Source organism: Phalacrocorax aristotelis, chromosome 4, assembly GCF_949628215.1.
Source record: "Phalacrocorax aristotelis chromosome 4, bGulAri2.1, whole genome shotgun sequence".
Classification (NCBI taxonomy): Eukaryota; Metazoa; Chordata; class Aves; order Suliformes; family Phalacrocoracidae; genus Phalacrocorax; species Phalacrocorax aristotelis.
In genome coordinates, this window is record NC_134279.1 from 2,815,854 (window position 1) to 2,834,469 (window position 18,616).

Consider the following 18,616-nt stretch of genomic DNA (forward strand, 5'->3'; position numbering starts at 1 on the left):
GCATACTGCGGATTAGTAGGGGGAAACTTAAAAGCCGGGTGGTGAAAATCGAGCAGAATACCAACAATGGATTAAGCGTTTATGGCAGAAGGCAGCTTTTGGATCTTTAAGTCTTAATCATCAAACGTTTGAACTGACCCAGGATGGGTTTCATTTTGCTTTTTAATCTCTTGTATCCTAAAACAATCCGTACTTCTATCACATCTGGACCGAGGACGTCGCAAACTTTGCTGTCCAATACTCAGCATCGACATTTCGGTGAGAGCTCTGTGAAATGCGCTGTGCTTGCCGGGTCTTCACATTATTTTCTTTCACAGAATAATATTAGAGCAATATCGGACCCAGGCAGATTTAAGTATCAGTTTCTGCATACTGAAACTCCTCCCTGCCCTGCACACTGCTGGCAAAAGCTTTGGCCACGGTTGCTTCCTATGGGCTTCTCAAGGTGCATTTCCAGCTCAAAAAGCAAGTGGCAAATTACTTGCATTTCTGCTCGCCGTTTCATCGTGCGCCAGACACAGATGGCTAACATCTCAGGAAGGCTCAGTCCTGCCAGGGGTCCTTGCTGTCACACACACGTCGCTTCAAAGTCTTTGACGTGGTCGCGGTCTCCCCCAGCTGCTGAGCAGCCTTGCTGGAAACCAGAGCGGGGCTTGCCGTTGCCACTGCCAGACCCCAGCAGCTTCGCTCCTCGCAACGGGGGAGAAGTCGGACAAACATCCCAGGGCCTGGTGATGAAGGCTTTAAAACCACAGCGGTTAGACCATCTGAGTCACCCTGTACTCATCCATACCTGCCCGCAGGCCGAGAGATGACCACTGACCGGGTGACACCGTCAAAAAGCTTCAGGATTACAGTTTGCTCCTTGGCAGGGAACCCAATTAAATTATGTTGAAATATCGCTCGTTGTGAGAAGTGCTCTGCCAATTTAAAGCAATTTGTGGCAGTCAGAGGCCCTCCAATGAAATAAGCCCTGAACTGCGAGTCAAATGGCACGCACATTTTTCAGGTATTAGTCACTTTAATGTTATTTTGAAATAGTAGTGAGTCAAACGAGCATCAGTGTAATTTCCACAGTTACAGAAAATGGAAAACAAACGTAAATCAAAAATACTTTTTTTTTCCTTCTCCGTAGCAACAACATTGAGCAAGACTTGAAAGCCACCACATGTATTTTTTTGAAGCAAAAATGAGTTCTGCCTGGGTTCCCAACTCCTATCATTCCCATCTCCCCCTCTGCTTGTCCTGGAACTAAACCAATATCCAAAAATCCCAGCCTATTTTTGCTCGGTCTTCAGGGAGCCACACCGAGTTCCCTGGATCAGTTAACCCCAAAATCGGACACGCATTAGCGCTGTTGCAAGGAACAAAGCAGGAGGGCCCAGACAGGGACGTGGGAACTGATTTAGGTCAGCTTGAGCTGTTGCGGAATTGCACCCTGTGGGTCCAAGCAAGGCCTTTGCTAAAATTCAGCTAACGCAGGTGTGACAGGAGCAGAATCCATGCACTCGGTTTCTTTGCTTTTCAAGTAGGATGAAAAAAAATTCTTGCCGGCTTTTCTTCTAAAGAGTTCCCTTGGAAAACTTTTGAAGGTACTAAAACTTGCCCTCCACTACAAATCTAACCATGTAAGCTTAAATAGTATGGTCTGATATTATGTAAATTAAAGAAAACCTGAATATGAGAACATCAGTGCGTTAGTAAGAATAACATTTAAGCTCTGAACAAACTTCAAAATCTGGGGGTTCCTAATAATGTCGTGCTTGCGCATTAACTCTTTGGTTACAGGCCCATCCTCAAAAGCCTAGAGATGACTGGTACAGCAGGGTTACTCAGCTGAAACCCTGAGTACGGTCCCAGGTGAACTTAAGCAGCGCTAGCTCAGCTGTATATAAAACGGGCTAGGGGGAGGGTGTTTGGTTTGGAAGGGTGGCAAGCAGTAGGTGTGTGGCTGTCTTTTTTTGCACTCTTATTTTTCTGTGCTGTTGTATTTGCTGGCTTTTGTGTGCTGGGCACACTGACTATCAACAAAAGCCAAAAGATAAGGGGAAAAAGTAACAGCACTGAAGGTATGAAGACCATCAAAGAAGAAAGTTTTTGAGCTATTAGGCTGCACCGCTGGCTTTACTCTGAAAACGTGTTTGTTTGGGGCAACAAACAACAGGAGTTTCTGCACAGATGGAGCTTCAGACAACCAGGTAATAACTGAGAAGAGCCCTGCTCTTCCGCACTTAACTACCTAGGACCTTCTCAAGTTGTACAGGTGTGGAGAATATGAGATAGGGATGGTATAATTAGCAGTATGATACATAAACTGTGATTTTTCTTGGGGATAAGCTGAAGGTGGCCCTAGAAATGGCATCAACAAAACAAGAGAAAAAAAAGGGTGCTATGCTAAGGATTAAGAAATTTCTTAACTCATAGTGTATTTTTTTTTTCCTGTATGGGTGGAGGAAATCAACAGCAGCTGTGAACATAGAGATCTCTCCCATTACACAGCACATCCAAACACACCGAAGTAACTCTCTCAGGGTCGCTACGAGAGATGAACTGCATCGCTGTCATTTTTAATAAAGTCAGATCTCTTCTTCCGAAAGCAAATATCCCCCATCAAGCAGAAGGATTGACGTATGTTCAGCACAAAGAGAAAGCCTGCTCAAAGCTGTTGAGATTATTTGGCGTCTATGTTGCAGGAGGACTTTGAGGCCAGATACGTCAAAGTCCCTCAGAGCTACAGAATGATGCTGCAAAATAATGACCTCCCCAAAGAGGTTGGAAGATGTCTTTCTTAAATCACAGTGACTATGAAGTGTTGTTCTGTTTAAGTTCCTTCATACCTCAACGCATAAATGAATTGCCTATTTCTAAGGAGGAAGCAAATCAAAAAGAGCTGCAACTTCATCTCGCTTCAGCTCTACGTTTGTGGATGTGTTGGCACAACTCAAAATCCTCGCCTCCAGCAAAGTGACATTCTTTGTGATTTTTATTTTTTTTAGATTCTGTATATAGATGAGTCAAACTGCCGAAGCTTTTTGAACACTAGCCAGCAGACGGCCCTGAATCATTCCTCCTTCCTCTGTGCAGTAACAGCTTACTGTCCGTCCACTTCCATATGGCAATCCCTCCCAGGAATTAAAAATCCTGCTGGCTGACGAGGCCGGAGCGCGTGTGTGCGTGTGTATACACACAGGCGCATGTTATTTAACTTTGGAAAGTTGGACCACAAGCTGGAAAACGGAGACGTTTTTATCTATGTATTTTGTAAACAGGGCTAAATGGTTGGAAAGGGAGGAGAGGAAGGCTGCTCGTCTGTAGTAAGTGTGCTCTGTTTTTATATGAGCGTATGACAAAAGTCTCCCTGTTCTGGCTTCCCAAAGGAGAAGGGGGAAGCACAGCATATCCCCACAAAACAAAAACTGACTTTGAGTACTCTGGGGGGGATGAAGATCAAGCAAATAAGGCAATAGTCTAAGTGTACGTTAAGGGGATTTAAAACAAAACTGCTAACACTAGGATATGTGTATATGTGTTAGCTTAAGGTAAACTGCTTAGTATATCAGTATATAGAGTATCTACTGTACATATGCTAGCAAGAAAATATGCACGGGGACTTTTGATAGCCTTTTACTTGGATCTGAGTTTTTTCATTGTGCTTTCCTGCAGGAACACCTTCCACCTCTGCATACGCTGTCTCTACCAAGAGTTCAACAAGCATCGCGAGTCTGCCAACAAAGGTACTGTCTCTTTTCAGTTTCTTATTCCAAGTAGCCTGATTTGGGAATAGAGATTATCAGTGAAACAAATAAAAATGCCTCGTCACAGGTTTTTATTAAAAGGAGAAAATAAGCATTTTGTTACTGTCACTTCCCAATACTGAGATTTCAAACAATCTTTGACAAAAGTATAATCCAAGCACATAAATAGAGGCTACCTGGACACAGTAAGCATCCTACCAACAGGAGGGTAGTTAAACGGTAAGTGGAAACAAATCACGAGGCAAAAGAGAAATTTGAAGTGAATGTTAAATCTAAGGAATAACAACTAAAATTCAAGCTTAGCACCACAGCGCTAGCAACAAATGATGAAGTCCACAAGTACAACTGAAAAAAAAAAAAAATTTGTTTTATAACTCTGTAAGAAGATATGTTTATTTTTGTATCATCCATCCAAGAAAATAGTTTCTCATGAGAAGGCACACTGACTCTGCTGTGCAGAGGGCTCCTCTGCATGAACTCAGTAGGACTATTGATCTCTACTGGCTAGCAATCTTTTTAGCAGAAAGGGTCCCAAAACACATAGTTAGGAAAACCGTGGAAATCTAGTGTTAAGGGTAATTTACTTTCTTCTCCTTTCAAGACTGTAGCAACAGTAACTCTGCTTCCAGGGTAACCTGTAGACAGGGCTTCAGCCCGGTTTGCTTTTTGTTAAATAATCTGAGTTCCAAGTGGGAAAGAGATAGGACCTTACTCCTGTAATGCTGTTAGAAAATCGTATCAGCTCGTACTCCTCTCATCTGCTAATGCATTTAAAAATACAGCAAGGTAATATGGGGGTTTCCTTGAACCACGTCAGTCATACAACTAAAACCAAACTTCCTTCAGTAAGACCTCTTTGTTCAGTACTTAAATTCCTTACCTTAAAACTTTTAGGGAATCTTCACCCATATTGCATGCTGAACGTTTGAATACAACTGCCACCTCTTCTACATGATGATGATAAATACTAGATGTAGAAAATATTTCAACAAAATAAGCTTCAGAAGTTATTTTCATAGTCTTTCCTTCTAGCCATCCCAAGGCAGATCTCCTTCAAGAACTATAGCTTTATACTGCAGCTGATGAAGGCAAAATAAGCAGAAGTAGAAAGACCTAAGTAGTGGGATCTCTATTCTGATGCCAAGAGTATGAAAAGCTGTTCCTCTAAGCTATCACTGGTCAGGGGGCAAGTTTGTGCTCAGAAGCAGAAGGGAACAGGCTCTTAATACAGTGTTGACCCTGCCTGGCAATTTTATGTTTGCCATAATGAAGGGAAACTTGGAGCCATCCACCAGGTTTGGAATGAGGTTGCAAAGGCAGGAGGCATCTTCATGGAGTAACTTCAGGGTGGGGAAGAGAGCACTACTGCTTGATAAACTTGGCTGACAATTTGGAAACTGTTGCAGTCCCTACTGGAGTGGTGGCAACCCTGCGAGAAACCGCACGCAGGATTTTGGACTAGCCGTCAGCCTCTCCAGCTAGCAAACCCAGAAGCGTGCTGAAAAGGGCATGCCAACAACAAGCACAGCAGCAATATGATGGAATTAGTTCAGACCTTGCTCTAGTTTTTATCCCGTGTGGTACTTAGATTAGGCTCGGCAGGAGGAGGCCATTTAAGTTTGCCATGTTTGGTTTCACAGAAAATCCCCTCTTTGCTCGTTAGTGAGTTCTTCATTGTGTGAGAGGTGCACCAGTTCACAGGGATCCACTACAGGCTGTTGTAGTGTTTTCAGGGACTGAAAGCACAGTCGCTGTCACCTTAACTACACAGCTTGCTTGCTTTCCAGTATGATATTGCCTATGCCCAGCACACTGGTTAGGGTACTGGCTCAGCTCATGCAGAGCTGCTCACGTGCTGTCAAGCCCCTGTAAGGCAGGCAAAACAAGATGTACGGCCGGCTGCAGCGATGTTCAGCAGCCACATCCTGCGAGGCTTCTCGCCTCTTCTGCCTGTCTTATACGGCCCAAGCCTGAGCGCAGGGAAATTCAAGTTGAGGGTGGGAACAGTGAAATGCAAGAGGTAACCAAGAACCTGCAGGTGATAGTAAATTCAGTGGCGCTGGGATGCCAGGAGGGCTTTGTGTTATCACTTCAGCAAAGACTGTAAAAGCCCAGAGAAGCACAGAAAAGTCACAGAAGCAAACCCCGGAGGAAAAAACATAAAGGCATCAAAAGACAAGGGGAGGAGTGGGAAGGGAGGGAATGAGCTGTATTCGATTAATTCTGGAGCCAACTGGCACTCAGTTGATGGAGGTGCTAATTGTCCTACTGATATACACCCACTAGTTATTTCCCCCTGTTCCCTCTTCTCCTCTAAATGGAGTGTAGAGTCTTTTCTTAAATCACAGGTAACACAAAAATATCCAGGCTTCCACCCTTCATTTTCCTCACACCCCCACTTACAAGAACAGCTGAACTATTTACTGCATGGAAATAGTATGTAGCATTACGTGGTTATTTTCAATTTCTGTACTTAGTTAATAGTTCACTCCTTACTCCAAAAGGACAGTGTCTGTTCTGTTTGAAATAATCTGCTACCTCTCATTGTGTACATGACAACTCTTGAATATCTTCATCAAGTCATGGGAGTAACACCTGCATTTGCAGATGCCGTTTATACTTATTGCTTTCAAAGGAGCTCTAAGGGGCTAGTTTATATGCAAACACAGGGTAGGTAGCTCCTCAAAAGCAAAGCTCTGATGAACTGAAATGCATACAAGAGGCCTATTACAGGGCAAGAAGCGTTTCAACAGACAGCCTGCAAATAAATCTAATCAGAAGTCCCCAGAGAGATGGTTTAAATAGTACATTTATTTACACGAGCATCCTACACCAGTTCAAAGAAATGACCCATTTGCAATGTCGCCCCATCCCCTGGAGAGTGCTGGTCTTCTAATGAGATACAGGACAGAGTGGCTTAAAGGATTAAGAACTGAAGTCACCAGGAGTCTGGGGAAGGAAGCAGCCAGTGCCAGATCAGTAGCAAACATGAAGACAAAATGCTGTCCTGGGCTGTGAGCAGAGAAGAGAACCAGCCATGCATGGCTGCAACTTAAAGCAGGAGGTTTTCCTAGTAAGGGTTTGACAGCGATAGCACCAAGGAGATGGCCAACTCTCAACACTAAGAACTGAGTAAGCTTAAAGTGTTGTGGTGCATGAGCATCCCTCCAAGCCTCTAGGGAAAGAGCTGTTTTACTGACAAGCCTAATCTGACACCTCAACTCATTCAGTCGCTCACTTAAAGATGACAAAGACCCTTTTCAGGTTGCTCCGAGCCAACACCTTGTCTCATTCAGCTCCTCAGGATCAATAATTGGAGAGAAGTCAGCCATCGACCTGTTTTTTGAGCAAAACTACACCAGAATTATTAACTCACGCCCACTGCTGCAGCAGCTTGGGAGCGGTCTTCTCAATGAACGTTTCTTCCTTTCTTTAAAATACAATTCGAATCCTCAATAACCTCTCATCCTTCAAAGAAAAGTTTGTGCTAGGAGAAAAGAACAAATGAGATTGTTTCTGCGGGTACGACGTTATCTTACCCTTTAAGTGGTAGTCTGCCAACGCTTTCACAAAACAAGCAAAGCCCAGCAGCACTTCAGCTACTCTCCCTATATGATGGAAAGATAACGGCCAGCTTATCGCTCACAATCTGTTCTTTGCAGCAATAATTAACAGGGAAATCTGTCACCGTAAAACTTACTTCAGATAGTTTTAAACTTACAAGGGCTGCCCTGTTCGACTACAGGTAGATTTGGATGAGTCAAAGCTTAAGATTTTAAAAGAACAGAGGAAAAAAGAAACTGAAAATAGCCAAAGGAAAATGGACGCACCAATAGTAGAAACTTTTGCCAGCGATTGCAAAATGTACATCAGTCTTTCCATATTACTGCCCAGTTTCAACAGGCTGCAGGACGCTGCACCAGTGCTCAAAGTAGCTAGGCGTGTGTGCTCAGAAGAGGAGGAGAAAGAAAAGAGATCTCTTTAAAATAAAGCAGTTTACAGGCATAACCCCTTCCTCAGTAGGGTATACTTAAATGTACTTTACTACCTCAATCAAAGAAATGAAAAAGCTTGCCTGAGAAAAGCATGTTGTTTGGATATTGCCAGATAGTTGGTTCAACTGCTTTCTGTATCTTATTATCCACAACTTTCCCATGTGCATTTACACCATTCTTAAAACTTCCAAACACTAGATTTAGTTTTAAAGCCAATGTTTATCAGTGACACATACTCTTCTAGCTACATTCCAGCAAGGTGGAAAATGAGAAACTACAGCAGCAACAGCCCAGGACAATCTCTGCCAGGACCAGGAGATTCACCTCTAACAGAAAAGTGAGATGCGGATATCTGGAGGTTGAAGTATGGAGCATCTATGAAATCTGACTGCAACAAGGCACACAAAAGCTGTCATCTCCAGTGGGTCAAGAGAGTACCCAGTGCAGGAGGTACCCTGCTCTCTAAACCAAAATTAGCAGAAGGCTAATTCCACTGCCCAGAATGATCATTGTAATATTTAGTTTATTAGAGGGGAGTAGGCCATACAGGGACAAACTCCGAGGTATACGTTAGTCGGCACGGGACGCGGCCAAGAGCTGACACGAATTGCGCTCGTTCCTCTGCCAGGAGACAGGCTGGACTTGGGTGGATTCCTCTGTTCAGCCGCTTGCAGGGATTTCATCTAAAGTGCGTGAATTACCTAACCAGGGGAATACCTTTGGCAATTTTTGCGGAAGGCTTTCAAACAGATCGGTTTTCTGTTACTTCTCAACGTGCTACTATAAGAAGATAATTCAAGAGTTCCCTAATGTTTGTGTTTGGAGAGGCTTCCTCCTGGTCGTCCCCTCCCTCCCCATCACGCTGAGTTTTGGTCACGGTCTTTTGCTGCCGATTGGGAGTCATGTAAGCCATCGGGCACCGACGGAAGAGCCGTGGCACTAACGCTCACGTTCAAGGCACTGAGGTGCTCGGAAGTCCGAGTACTCACGACGCTAAGTGCTGTATAAACCTGCAGAAAAGATAACAATCTCTGAAAGGAAGTTAATAAAGAGAAATACAGTCCAAAGCCCTGGTCCTACCAAGCGTCACTCACCGCTGGGTTGGACGCACGCCGCTGCTTTACAGATACGGAGCCTAAAGCAAGAGTGCAGACACAGTGGGTATGCGGAAGAGGCAGGCAGGGATTCAGGAATGCTGTAGCATTGTTGACAGCCTGAGGTTTTAAAACACGTAATTTTCCATGTAGAAAATACTTCTGAGTTATACTCATCTCCCCGCGTACACGTCCAGGGTTGTTTTGTCCATACCTGAAGCTGCCATGAAATAAATGGCCATCAATTTAAAACTGAAAGGTAGCACCTTTACATGTGTGGGGAGCTTTGTTTGGCAGCACCTAGGGGTTATTATAGCAGTCAGAAAAACATCTTGCAGTTCATCACTGGGCTAGTCACTGTGCAGTCTTCAAGTCAAACAATACAGCAAAAAATACATCAAAGGATGAAACAGATATCCTAAGGTCACAGCCTCACTCAAACTTTGCTACATAAATCAGCAAAAAGGCTACATAACCTTGTGATCTCAGACATTTCAGAGAGATCTTTGTGCTATGAAAAAGAAACACAAACTGAAACCACCCTCCTATTCTATCCGCAGGTCTCAAATACTTTATATATATGCTTCCTGATCCAGGCCTAAAATATTCCTGATTTATCCGATTAAATCCACACCTTCAGAGTCTTTCACCCTCGACTAAGAAGAAGGAAGAGGATCATTGCACAGGTACAAAATGTGCCTAGAGATTGAAGTACTCCCAATGGTAAGACATAACTTGGCTGGAGGAGAAAATGCAAGCCAAGGGCCATCTGACAACCCGAACTCGACTCTTCCTGGCATTGGTGACTCGACTCTGCTATGCGAGTTGTCTGGCCCCTTTTTCCTTTTGCTTTCTTAACTTTCCAAAACAGAAAGGGATTAGAGGAAAGGCGTTCACAAGTGGAAATTTCTGCTGGGTGGATAATTCATCCTGTGCTAGCTCTCTCCTGCTTCCAGGGCCAGTTGTAAATTCATGTAACAGAATAAATATGAATTGAATTCATGTTTATAGAGGAAGGTATAGAGGAAGCAGGAACCAGTTTTCTGGAACTACATTCAGCACTGCCCCAGCTGGCCTTTTTCTGCCAGGAGCTGCAAGTTCCATGAGTCCAAGAAAATGCAAAGAGGAGGGTTTTCTTTTACCTGAGGAGCACAGTTTCTGACAACTGTTGTGCTTTTAAGTCCCTTGCAAATCAGTTTTAAGTCTCCTATCTGTATCGGCAGGAAGCTCTCTTGCAGCAGCCTCTGCCATGTGTGCAAGGGCTGAGCAGCACATACTGATGCATGCTCTGACAAGAAGCGAGTGAACCAGCCCCTTTCCAAAAGGCCAGGAAACACTGGCGGTTTCATAGCACTGGTAGTGGTTCCTATCTGCGTTTCTCCCCATGGGTGATGGGGCGACAACTCTATGCTTTCCTCTGAGTGTTTTAATTCTGCTCCAGATCTCGGCCTGAAGCAGTGAGAGGAGCAAAAGATATGCTGCAGGTGTCAAGGCTGACTCAAGATAAATGACATTTATCTGAGGGAGATACGCAGCCCTCGTGCCATCGGGAAGCGTATTGACTTCACGTAAGCATGTACAGCAAGCAAGTCTCGGGTATGCATTCACCTCCACCCCTCAAGAGCAAACTCCCTAGCTTACATGGAAGAAACAAATATATCTGGAGCGCTCGAATAGGATCTTTCCATCGGAAGCTCTCAAAATACCTTTTTAGGCATGAAATCTTAGCGTTAAGCACCAGGAGCGGGAACAGCTGCAGGCCACGGAGCTGAAAACTTAAAAAAACCTGCAGGACCTTTCCACTCCACTGTTTACAAAACACAGAATGGTAATATCCAGCAAAGCATACAAAGTATGTTTTCTGCTTTCGCCCTTTCTCAATTTTCCTGTAAATATCGTGTGGAAAAAAACAGCTAAAGGTCTGTAGAAGGAAGTCTTCCTCAATATGTTTGTCTCTATATATACTTAAAGCCAAGCAAGAACCTTCTGAGAGCGCCTTTCAATTGATTTCTTAGGAAGAAAAAAAAAGGCAAAACTAATTTGTGATTAGAAGGCACAAAGATGTTCAGTCAGACGGAAGCATTCCTGAAAAGCGAGGGCAAAACTAAGCGATCGATTAATTCAGCTGCCCTAAAGGGTAAGCAGCAAACTTGAGCACAATCTACAAATCCTGACTGTTATTAACAGCTTGACCAAAAGTGGATGTTTTTTGTAGTTACTTTCATATACTGATGAACTAAAAAAAAAAAATATAATGGATGGACCCTGACACCGAAGCAAAGAGGATGTATTTGCACTATTGCTCCCAACGTGAGGTTCAGGTCCCTTACTTGGACAAGAAACTCGCTAAAAAATGCTTGTTTCACCTGGTAGTGGATGCTTGAAGAAATGAAAACAAAAGAGGCTTCCTGGGTTCCAAATTTACCCAAAAGGTGTACATCTCAGCGTTCCCCAAACTTTGCTTAGCAGCCCATAAAAACCTTCTTTTCAAAACGATCTGTCAGTGAAGCGGGTTTCTGGAGTTGTCAAAATGTCTTAAAAAGAAAACCAAAGCTTCTTTCTCACATGGGGAAAGTTCCCTTTTCAATACTGGCACCACATAAGGTGAAGGCTACATATCCCTTCCGTCTGCAGCTGTGAACTGTGGTCTGGGTATTGCTTAGCAGAAGGCTATTCCCTTTCCCCCTTGTTTTTCCTGAGGAGATCCTGCCCCAAAAGCAGAGAACAAAACCTCCCTCTGCAGCAACACAAGGCTAAACGCTCCTCTCTCTTCTGCAACTTTCAGAGCTGCCTCTTCCTGTAAGTTTTTTTTGCCTTTAAAAAGCATTTAAGACAGTTTAAATGGGTTTTTAGTTTCAGGTGGTTGTAAGTAGCAGACTGGAGAGCTTTCTTGTCTTGCAGTAGTAGCTGTGTAAGGACTTGTGGCCAGGGTGAAGGACCCGTAGCCAGGAGCTTTGGTCTGTGCTCCCCTTTCCAACACAGTCTCTCTGGAGACCACAGGTGGGTGCATAAATCGTGAAGGGCAAAGGCCCATGCGCTCTTTGGAGGAGTGCTGCCTCTGGTAGTTTCCCAGCCATAAAAATTCCTGCTGCTCCTAGCCGAGGGCACAATAGGTTTGCCTTTACACTTTGTTTAGGGTGAGGAATAATACAGTGGGGATGATGGCAGGGTGCTCTGAAGGGTTAGTCGGTTTGTGTCTGTAAACAGTCAAAGATTTACCAATCCCCAAGCTGAAAATGGGGGGGACAGGGGGACTGACACCAAAAATAAAACCCCTTCTGAAGATCCATCACCCCAGGGACTCAGAAAGTATATGCCACATCCTGAGGGTTGTCTTCTTTATTCCTAGATTTTTCCCTCAATAACACGTACTGATCATTGTCGTCGGAAAGACGGACACTTTGATGGGACAAGTAGAACAGTGCAAGAGTTCCTGTGGACCTACTTGAATCGGAGCCAGACAGCGGCACTGCTGTTTTGATGCAGAGATTGCTATTTTTGACACGGCCGCTTTTAACTATCAGTGTCACAAACAAGCCTCAACTTGTTTTTGGCAGCTAGGCAATGAGCAAAAACCCCTCCTCTTCCTCTCTGCTTCGGCCCTACTGTCACTGTTGTGCTCAGAGTGGAAGTTTCAAAAGGGGAAAGTATTTAACTTCTCTGTTGCTAGCGTAGACAGCCCGAGCACCTTTCTTAGCAGGACTGTGTTGTAAATCTGTGAAACCTGCCTGCAGGCAACGTGCGCACAGTGCTAACTTTATTTAAAACAGGCACCTACACAACAGACTTGATATCCTAGGATATCTGCAGATAGAGTCCTACAGCCCTTTTAATCTCTTTTTATACGCCTTTCTCGGAGAAAACGTAACGCTCCTTTACAGGCAAGCAGAACGTGAAAGACAATAACCCGTTTAGCTAAATGCTAAGCATAAACAGCTACGATGCCGTGCAATCATAAAACGCCATTAATCATTTACATCAGGAAATACCAAAGTAAGGGTGAACACACAGAGCCTTATCTGCTCCTTGTGTACACATGCAGGTTACAAGCTTTGGTTAAATTACTCGTGTGTGTTACACGCGATGGCTAAATGGGGTTCTGTTCCTCGGCCCTAGGTACTGACTTGGTACGACTTCAAAAAATCCCTGCGTTCATCGACTGCACGTGAGTTGTAGCTAAAATTGTTTCTAGCTGCTTTTACTTGGAGCCTTTTAATGAGTGCTGGTTTAATGTCTCGCCTTGAAAGGGATGAAATTTGTTTCTTATAGAACATCATATAAGGAATTTCTGCCTTACATAAGGCATTTCTGCCTACCTTTAGTCATATGTTCAATGACCACCTCTCAAACCCTGGAGGGAAAGCTTTCTGAAGGTGTCTGAACACCAAGTCACTTCTTGATCCTCTGCAGGGAGATACGCAAGCAGCTGCAAAGGTGGTTGTTCTCAACAAGATTCCAGAGCAACTCTGGAGAGATTTTCTTCCAGTGCTGCTCTTTTTATTCAGAGTAATTTCAGTTTTGGGTTGGTTTGGTTTTTGGGTGGATTTTTTTTTCTTGTTTAGAACTCCAAGAAAGGATTTTTCTCCCAAATAACAGAAACTAAGTTACGTCCAGTACCTTGCCATTACAGGTACCTGCCACATAGCCCTTTTGTGAATTTACTAAGCTTCAAAGCAAGCCAGTCAGCGTCTTCAGCTAAAGGCCTTAAACGGTTTTTTCTGCACCTTACTCTTTGAGATCTACTCCAAGGCACAAATGGATCCAGTAAATCCTGTGCACATGAAATCTTTTTTGCCACCTCCCGTGGCATATTTCAGTTTGCTTTGTCCCCTCGGAGTTGTCTGATCTTTTATTTGTGGGGGGATTGTGTTGCAGCAGGAGGTACACGTGTGAAGTTTGCTGACACAGACCTGAGATGCACAAGCCTTTTAAGATGGGGAAGGAGAGGAAAAGAATTCCAGAAACATTGTCACCAGCTCCAGATACCAATAAAGAAACATTCTAAGAAAGTCTCTGCTTTTATCTTTACAGGTGAGATGGAGAAGTTGTACAGGCAAATCACCGAAACCCGAAGAATTAACCAAAAGGTGAAGTTACACAGTACTGTCTCTGCGAACCTAAGAATCAACACCTTTAAACACATTTTGCAGCCTCCGTCTCCTGTTGTATTTATTTGCTGTCAGGATAGAGAGCGAAACTGGCTCAGCACAGGGTCCAACATACAGCAGGGCTGGGAGCAAAGCAGCGCTTCCCCTGCCGGCACCAGCAAAGTTCCATCAGCTCAGCTGGGACAGCCGCACCATCAAAATAGCGTGCTGCATGTTTTGCCGCGTACATTAACTGATAACCTGATAAATGGAGGAGAATGCGCAGCTCCTGGGTTTAGTCACACTTGCTACACAGCTTTCCACGGCAATGGAAGACCTGGCAGCTGGGTGTCCTGAACGAGGTAAGCGCAGCGTTAGAGGCAGCTTGCTGCCCTAGCCTGAACCACCTGTGGTGCACAAGGGAATTAGACAAATGCAGAGGAGAGCTACCTATATCTGTAGGGCACTAGCAAATCTGCTCGAGACAGGAGAAACACTCTGTTAAACTGAAGAAAGCGAGTAACGTGCCCTTTTGGCATCCCAAAAGCTCTTTCTGATAAGTAGTAAGCAAGCCATTTGTCTGTATTTATCTCCCCCTTTAAACCCAAGTAACCCATAAGTGTTCAACAGATTAAGGCTGACCTAAGCGGTATTTTTTTTTTGCAGTTAAAGAAAGCTTGCTCTAAAATTATGTGTGTTACTGATGCATAATTTTATCACTTAAAAAGAGAATGGCCTTGGAAAGGTTTTAATAAGAAACAAGAAACACACCTCCCAGTTCGTGCACATTGACTCTGAACGAAAAAGACTGCTGCGATCTAGCTAAATATAAGTCTGCCTTCTCGGTGTTTTAGATTTAAATTAAGTAAAGACTTAGCCCAGTGTGGAAATCACTTAATTTTTCCTTCAGTGGTGCCTTCCCATTTTACTACTAGAGCCCACACATACCTTGGGATCACTTTCTGGCTTATTTCTTGTAAGAATGGTGTGAAAGCTAAATATACTGTGCTTGGCAAATTGGGTCAAAAGCCTGCCTCGCTCTTTGCAAAAACAAGACTGTTAATGAAAAACAACCACAGTCCACATGAAAAAAACCCAACACCAAAAAACAAACAAGCAAAAAAACCCCAATCAAAATTAGCTTATCGCACAAAATGGAAGTTTTATAAAAGCTTTTGGATGGAAAGAAAACAAGTAGCAGACATAATATCACTTACTTCTGCGAGAAAACGCTCACTACGAACGTGACCGAGCTCCTACAGATGGTAGATGGGAAGTGGAGAGCCCCACACAGAAAACACACCCTGACCAGTCGTCCCTTCCAAGCCAGGCAAATAAATGTCTGAATACACTATATCCCTGGGAGCATGGTGCCTCACTGGGAGCAGCACAGCTACCAGGATAGGGGGAAAAAAAACACCCTTTAACAACGAAAACAAGCTATATCAGTAAAAGTGCACTTTTGCAGATAACTGCTTCTACAGCTGGGACTTCTGCTGGCACAGCTATGTCAGTCACGGGTCACACTTCGTCACACCGCTCGCAGACAGAGCTGTGCCAGCAGAAGTTTGCCATATAGACCTGGTGGGAAACTCAACAGCGAGTAAAATGGATCTGCAAAGTTTCAGCTGCTCCCAAACGAAGTTTTTCTAACAGTCTGATGACGGGTAGTCTTACTGCTGTGCTGCTGACATGTTAGGAGCTCTGCTTCGAAGGACAGAAGAAACCTAAACTTAGCTCAGGAACGTGGCAATACCTATCAGCCATTTACACTGTACTTGATCCTTCAATTAAATACACAAACTAAATGAGAAAAAGCCCCTGTAGGAAGAAAAGATAAAACGGAATAAATTAAATTCAGCTGTACTTTAGCGGTCAGAGTAGACCGCCCTCACTTTTAACAGTAAGCAAAGAACAAAACTGAAAGTGTTTAACAGGATTTGTCTAGCAGACAGCAAAGCACTGCAGAATTCCCACCGTTCAGTTAAACCGAACAGTCAAACTGTAACAGGGCTTTTGTCATCGCCAGCCTCCTTTGAAGACAACAGGCAAGGAGATTTAACGCCCGAGTTGACGCTCAAACGTAAGTCCTATTCAGATGAATCAACACCATACCGCGGGTCGTGCGTACGGTGATGTGTGTCGTTACTCCAGAGCACGGAGCAGCACGATGTCAGAAGCGTGCCCTGCCAATCTGCTCCGGAGCAAAATCACAAAATCAAGCTGTAAATAAACGCCCACCACCCTCCATGGGGGAAAAGCAAGCTACGGGCAAGCGCTTCGGTGCCTCCAAACCCGCTTGCGTTCAGAAATGAATAAAACTAACTGAAGCGCAGGGCTGTGGAAAGGAGAAGGGCTACGTACAGGAAGTCAGGTCAGGCTGCGGCGCTTGCACGCGGCGCAAAGTAAACCTCAAATGTAAAGCCTGCCTTTATCTTTTGTGAGGTATCGCCAGCACGTGGCCGTACCTAAAGCGGGCCATTCTGATAGGGAGGACGCAGAAATAAAATCACTGGCAGCGCTGTGTTTGCAAAGGCCATGCTCCACCTTCGTCAGAGCTTTCTGGCCCTCCAAACTGGGATACAGCTTCTAGGAATTCTTTGGGTTGTGTCACAGGGAAGACTGTTAGAAATAATGTACTTTTTTTTTTTTTTAGGGGGAAAAAAAAGCACAGGGGCAAATATATCTCAAAGGAATTTTAGCAGAGACTAAAAATAGACACATTATCCTCACTTTTGTTATCATCCATGTCTCCACACACAAGTAGTATAACTGCTAGTGACTTCAGGGTGAGCTGTTTTCCCCTTCAGGTTAGTTTTAGGTTCGGGGGAGTACGTTTGTGCTCGGCTTAGCAGCGAAGCGTCACAGAGAGGGGATGGCACAGGTACAAACTTAACTGCAGCAAACCGCCGTGCTTAAACAAGGCCATCTAAAATTCTTATCAGCAGGCAGGCTCACGAGAAGTTGTAACTCCCCAAAACAAATACTTAGCCTATTCAAAGTTTCAAAAATGGCCTGATAAAGGCTACCCGTCTAAAGATTTCAGAAGGTCAGATAGAACTTGTTGTGGCTGCGAAACGGCAGAAAGCAACCCAGCCCTCCGCCATATTTACCAAGAGTACTTAAGTTTAAAAAGCAAGCCCCAAACTGTTACAAAACCTCAGTGTTTAGGTGTGTTATTTTATATGCAAGCGCCACTGCCTGAGGTTGAAGCCCAGCTTTTATTGGAAGTGACGTTCCTGCAATCCTTCTTGTACGGGACCACTGGACCACCGGGAAAAAGCAGAACGACCCACACCTCCCTAAAAAACACCGTCGCCAACCCTGCTGCCGGGTCACCCGCGGCAGGAGGCGAAGGTCCCATCGCAGGATGCTGGACGGCCCGGAGGGGACTGGGGCCAAGCGCTCGCCTTCGCCCCATGGCTGGGGTTCACCCCACAACCAGGGTTCGCCCCACAGCCGGGGTTCGCCCCGTTGCTGCCGCCCTCAGCCGGGACTCTGGGGTGAGCCCGGCATCCCTCAAAGCAGCGCGGGGGGGCGGCTGCCAAAGCCACCGCGGCCCATCTTCCAGGGATCCCCCACCGCCGGGCCCCGGGGCCGGGACCCCCGCTCCCTCCTCACCCCCCGGCCCCTCGCGGGGGGGACCCTATTCCCCTCCGGGCCGCCCCTCGCCGCGGCTATGCCCGCACCTCCCCCACCCCGCCCCGGTATACACGGATCCGTGTGTCCGTGAGGGCGCGGAGCGGCGGCCCAGACCGCGGCGGCGACCGCCCCGGGTGCTGGCCCCGGTGCTGGCGGGGCGACGGGGCCCCGACATGGCGGCTCGGGCCCGCTTCCCCGCCCCCGCCAGGGCCCGTCGGGCCGCGGCGCTCACCTGCATCCGGCGCGGCGGGGCGGCGGGGCCGGCGGCGGCAGGGCGGCGGGGCGGCGGCGGCGGGCAGTAACGACATGCAGGCGGCGGCCCGCCGGGGGAAGCGGTGCCGGGCCGGGGACGGAGCCGCGGGGCCGGGGCGGCCGGGGCGGCGGCGGCGAGGAGCGGGGCCGGGGTTCGGGCGGCGCGGAGGGCGGAGGAGACGGAGGCGGGGGCGGGCGCGGGGAGGCGGGAGGCGGCGGCGGCGGGAGGCGGGCGGTGGCGGGGCCGTCGGGGAAGGGGGGGACGGGGGGGACGGGGACCACGGGCACAGGCGGGATCTTGTCACCGCTCACAACCTCACACACACCAGGCACTGTCACCCCCCGCTGCCGGTAGCAACACCTGTCCGGGGTGGGGAACCACGCACCGCCGGCCCCAGGGGACACCAGCGGCCCGGGGGGACACCGGCAGGTCCCCGAAATGCCCGAAAGGGGGAAGACACCCTGTTTTTCACCTCATTATTTTGTTGGCAATAACCGGGAGGCCCTCTCCGGAGTGGCAGCCCAGGAGGCAGTTGTCATCATGAGGGCCAGCAGCACCCTTGGGGACGTGGTTTGGGGGTGACTGGGGGGCTGCTTGTCCCCCCCAAAAGTTTGGAGGCGAGACGGTGAGTAGGGGGCCGCTCACCTCCGGGCTGGGAGAGTGGGAGAGGGAAATGGCTGCCAGCAAAGCTGGGGGGCTGCCCCGTGTTCCACATGGGGTTTGAGGGTGCAAACATCTCCTCTTTGGCATCGGTCATGTTTGTTTCTCCACAGGCAGCTGCTCCTTTTCT

At 46.4% G+C, this 18,616-nt stretch overlaps 1 protein-coding gene across 4 annotated transcripts in view; it reads right to left on the minus strand.

Moving 5' to 3' along the window:
* The window catches only part of CNOT6L (CCR4-NOT transcription complex subunit 6 like), a 34,119-nt gene extending 16,136 nt beyond the window's left edge, over positions 1 to 17,983 (minus strand). The window contains exon 1 of one of the 4 annotated variants that reach the window (XM_075090017.1): positions 17,806 to 17,940. The gene's annotated coding sequence lies outside the window, so the exon portion shown is untranslated. Of the gene's footprint in view, positions 1 to 15,148; positions 15,313 to 17,805 lie in introns of those variants that run through there. The other 3 variants (XM_075090018.1, XM_075090015.1, XM_075090016.1) reach the window with 3 other exon arrangements.
* Positions 17,984 to 18,616: the final 633 nt, after the last annotated feature.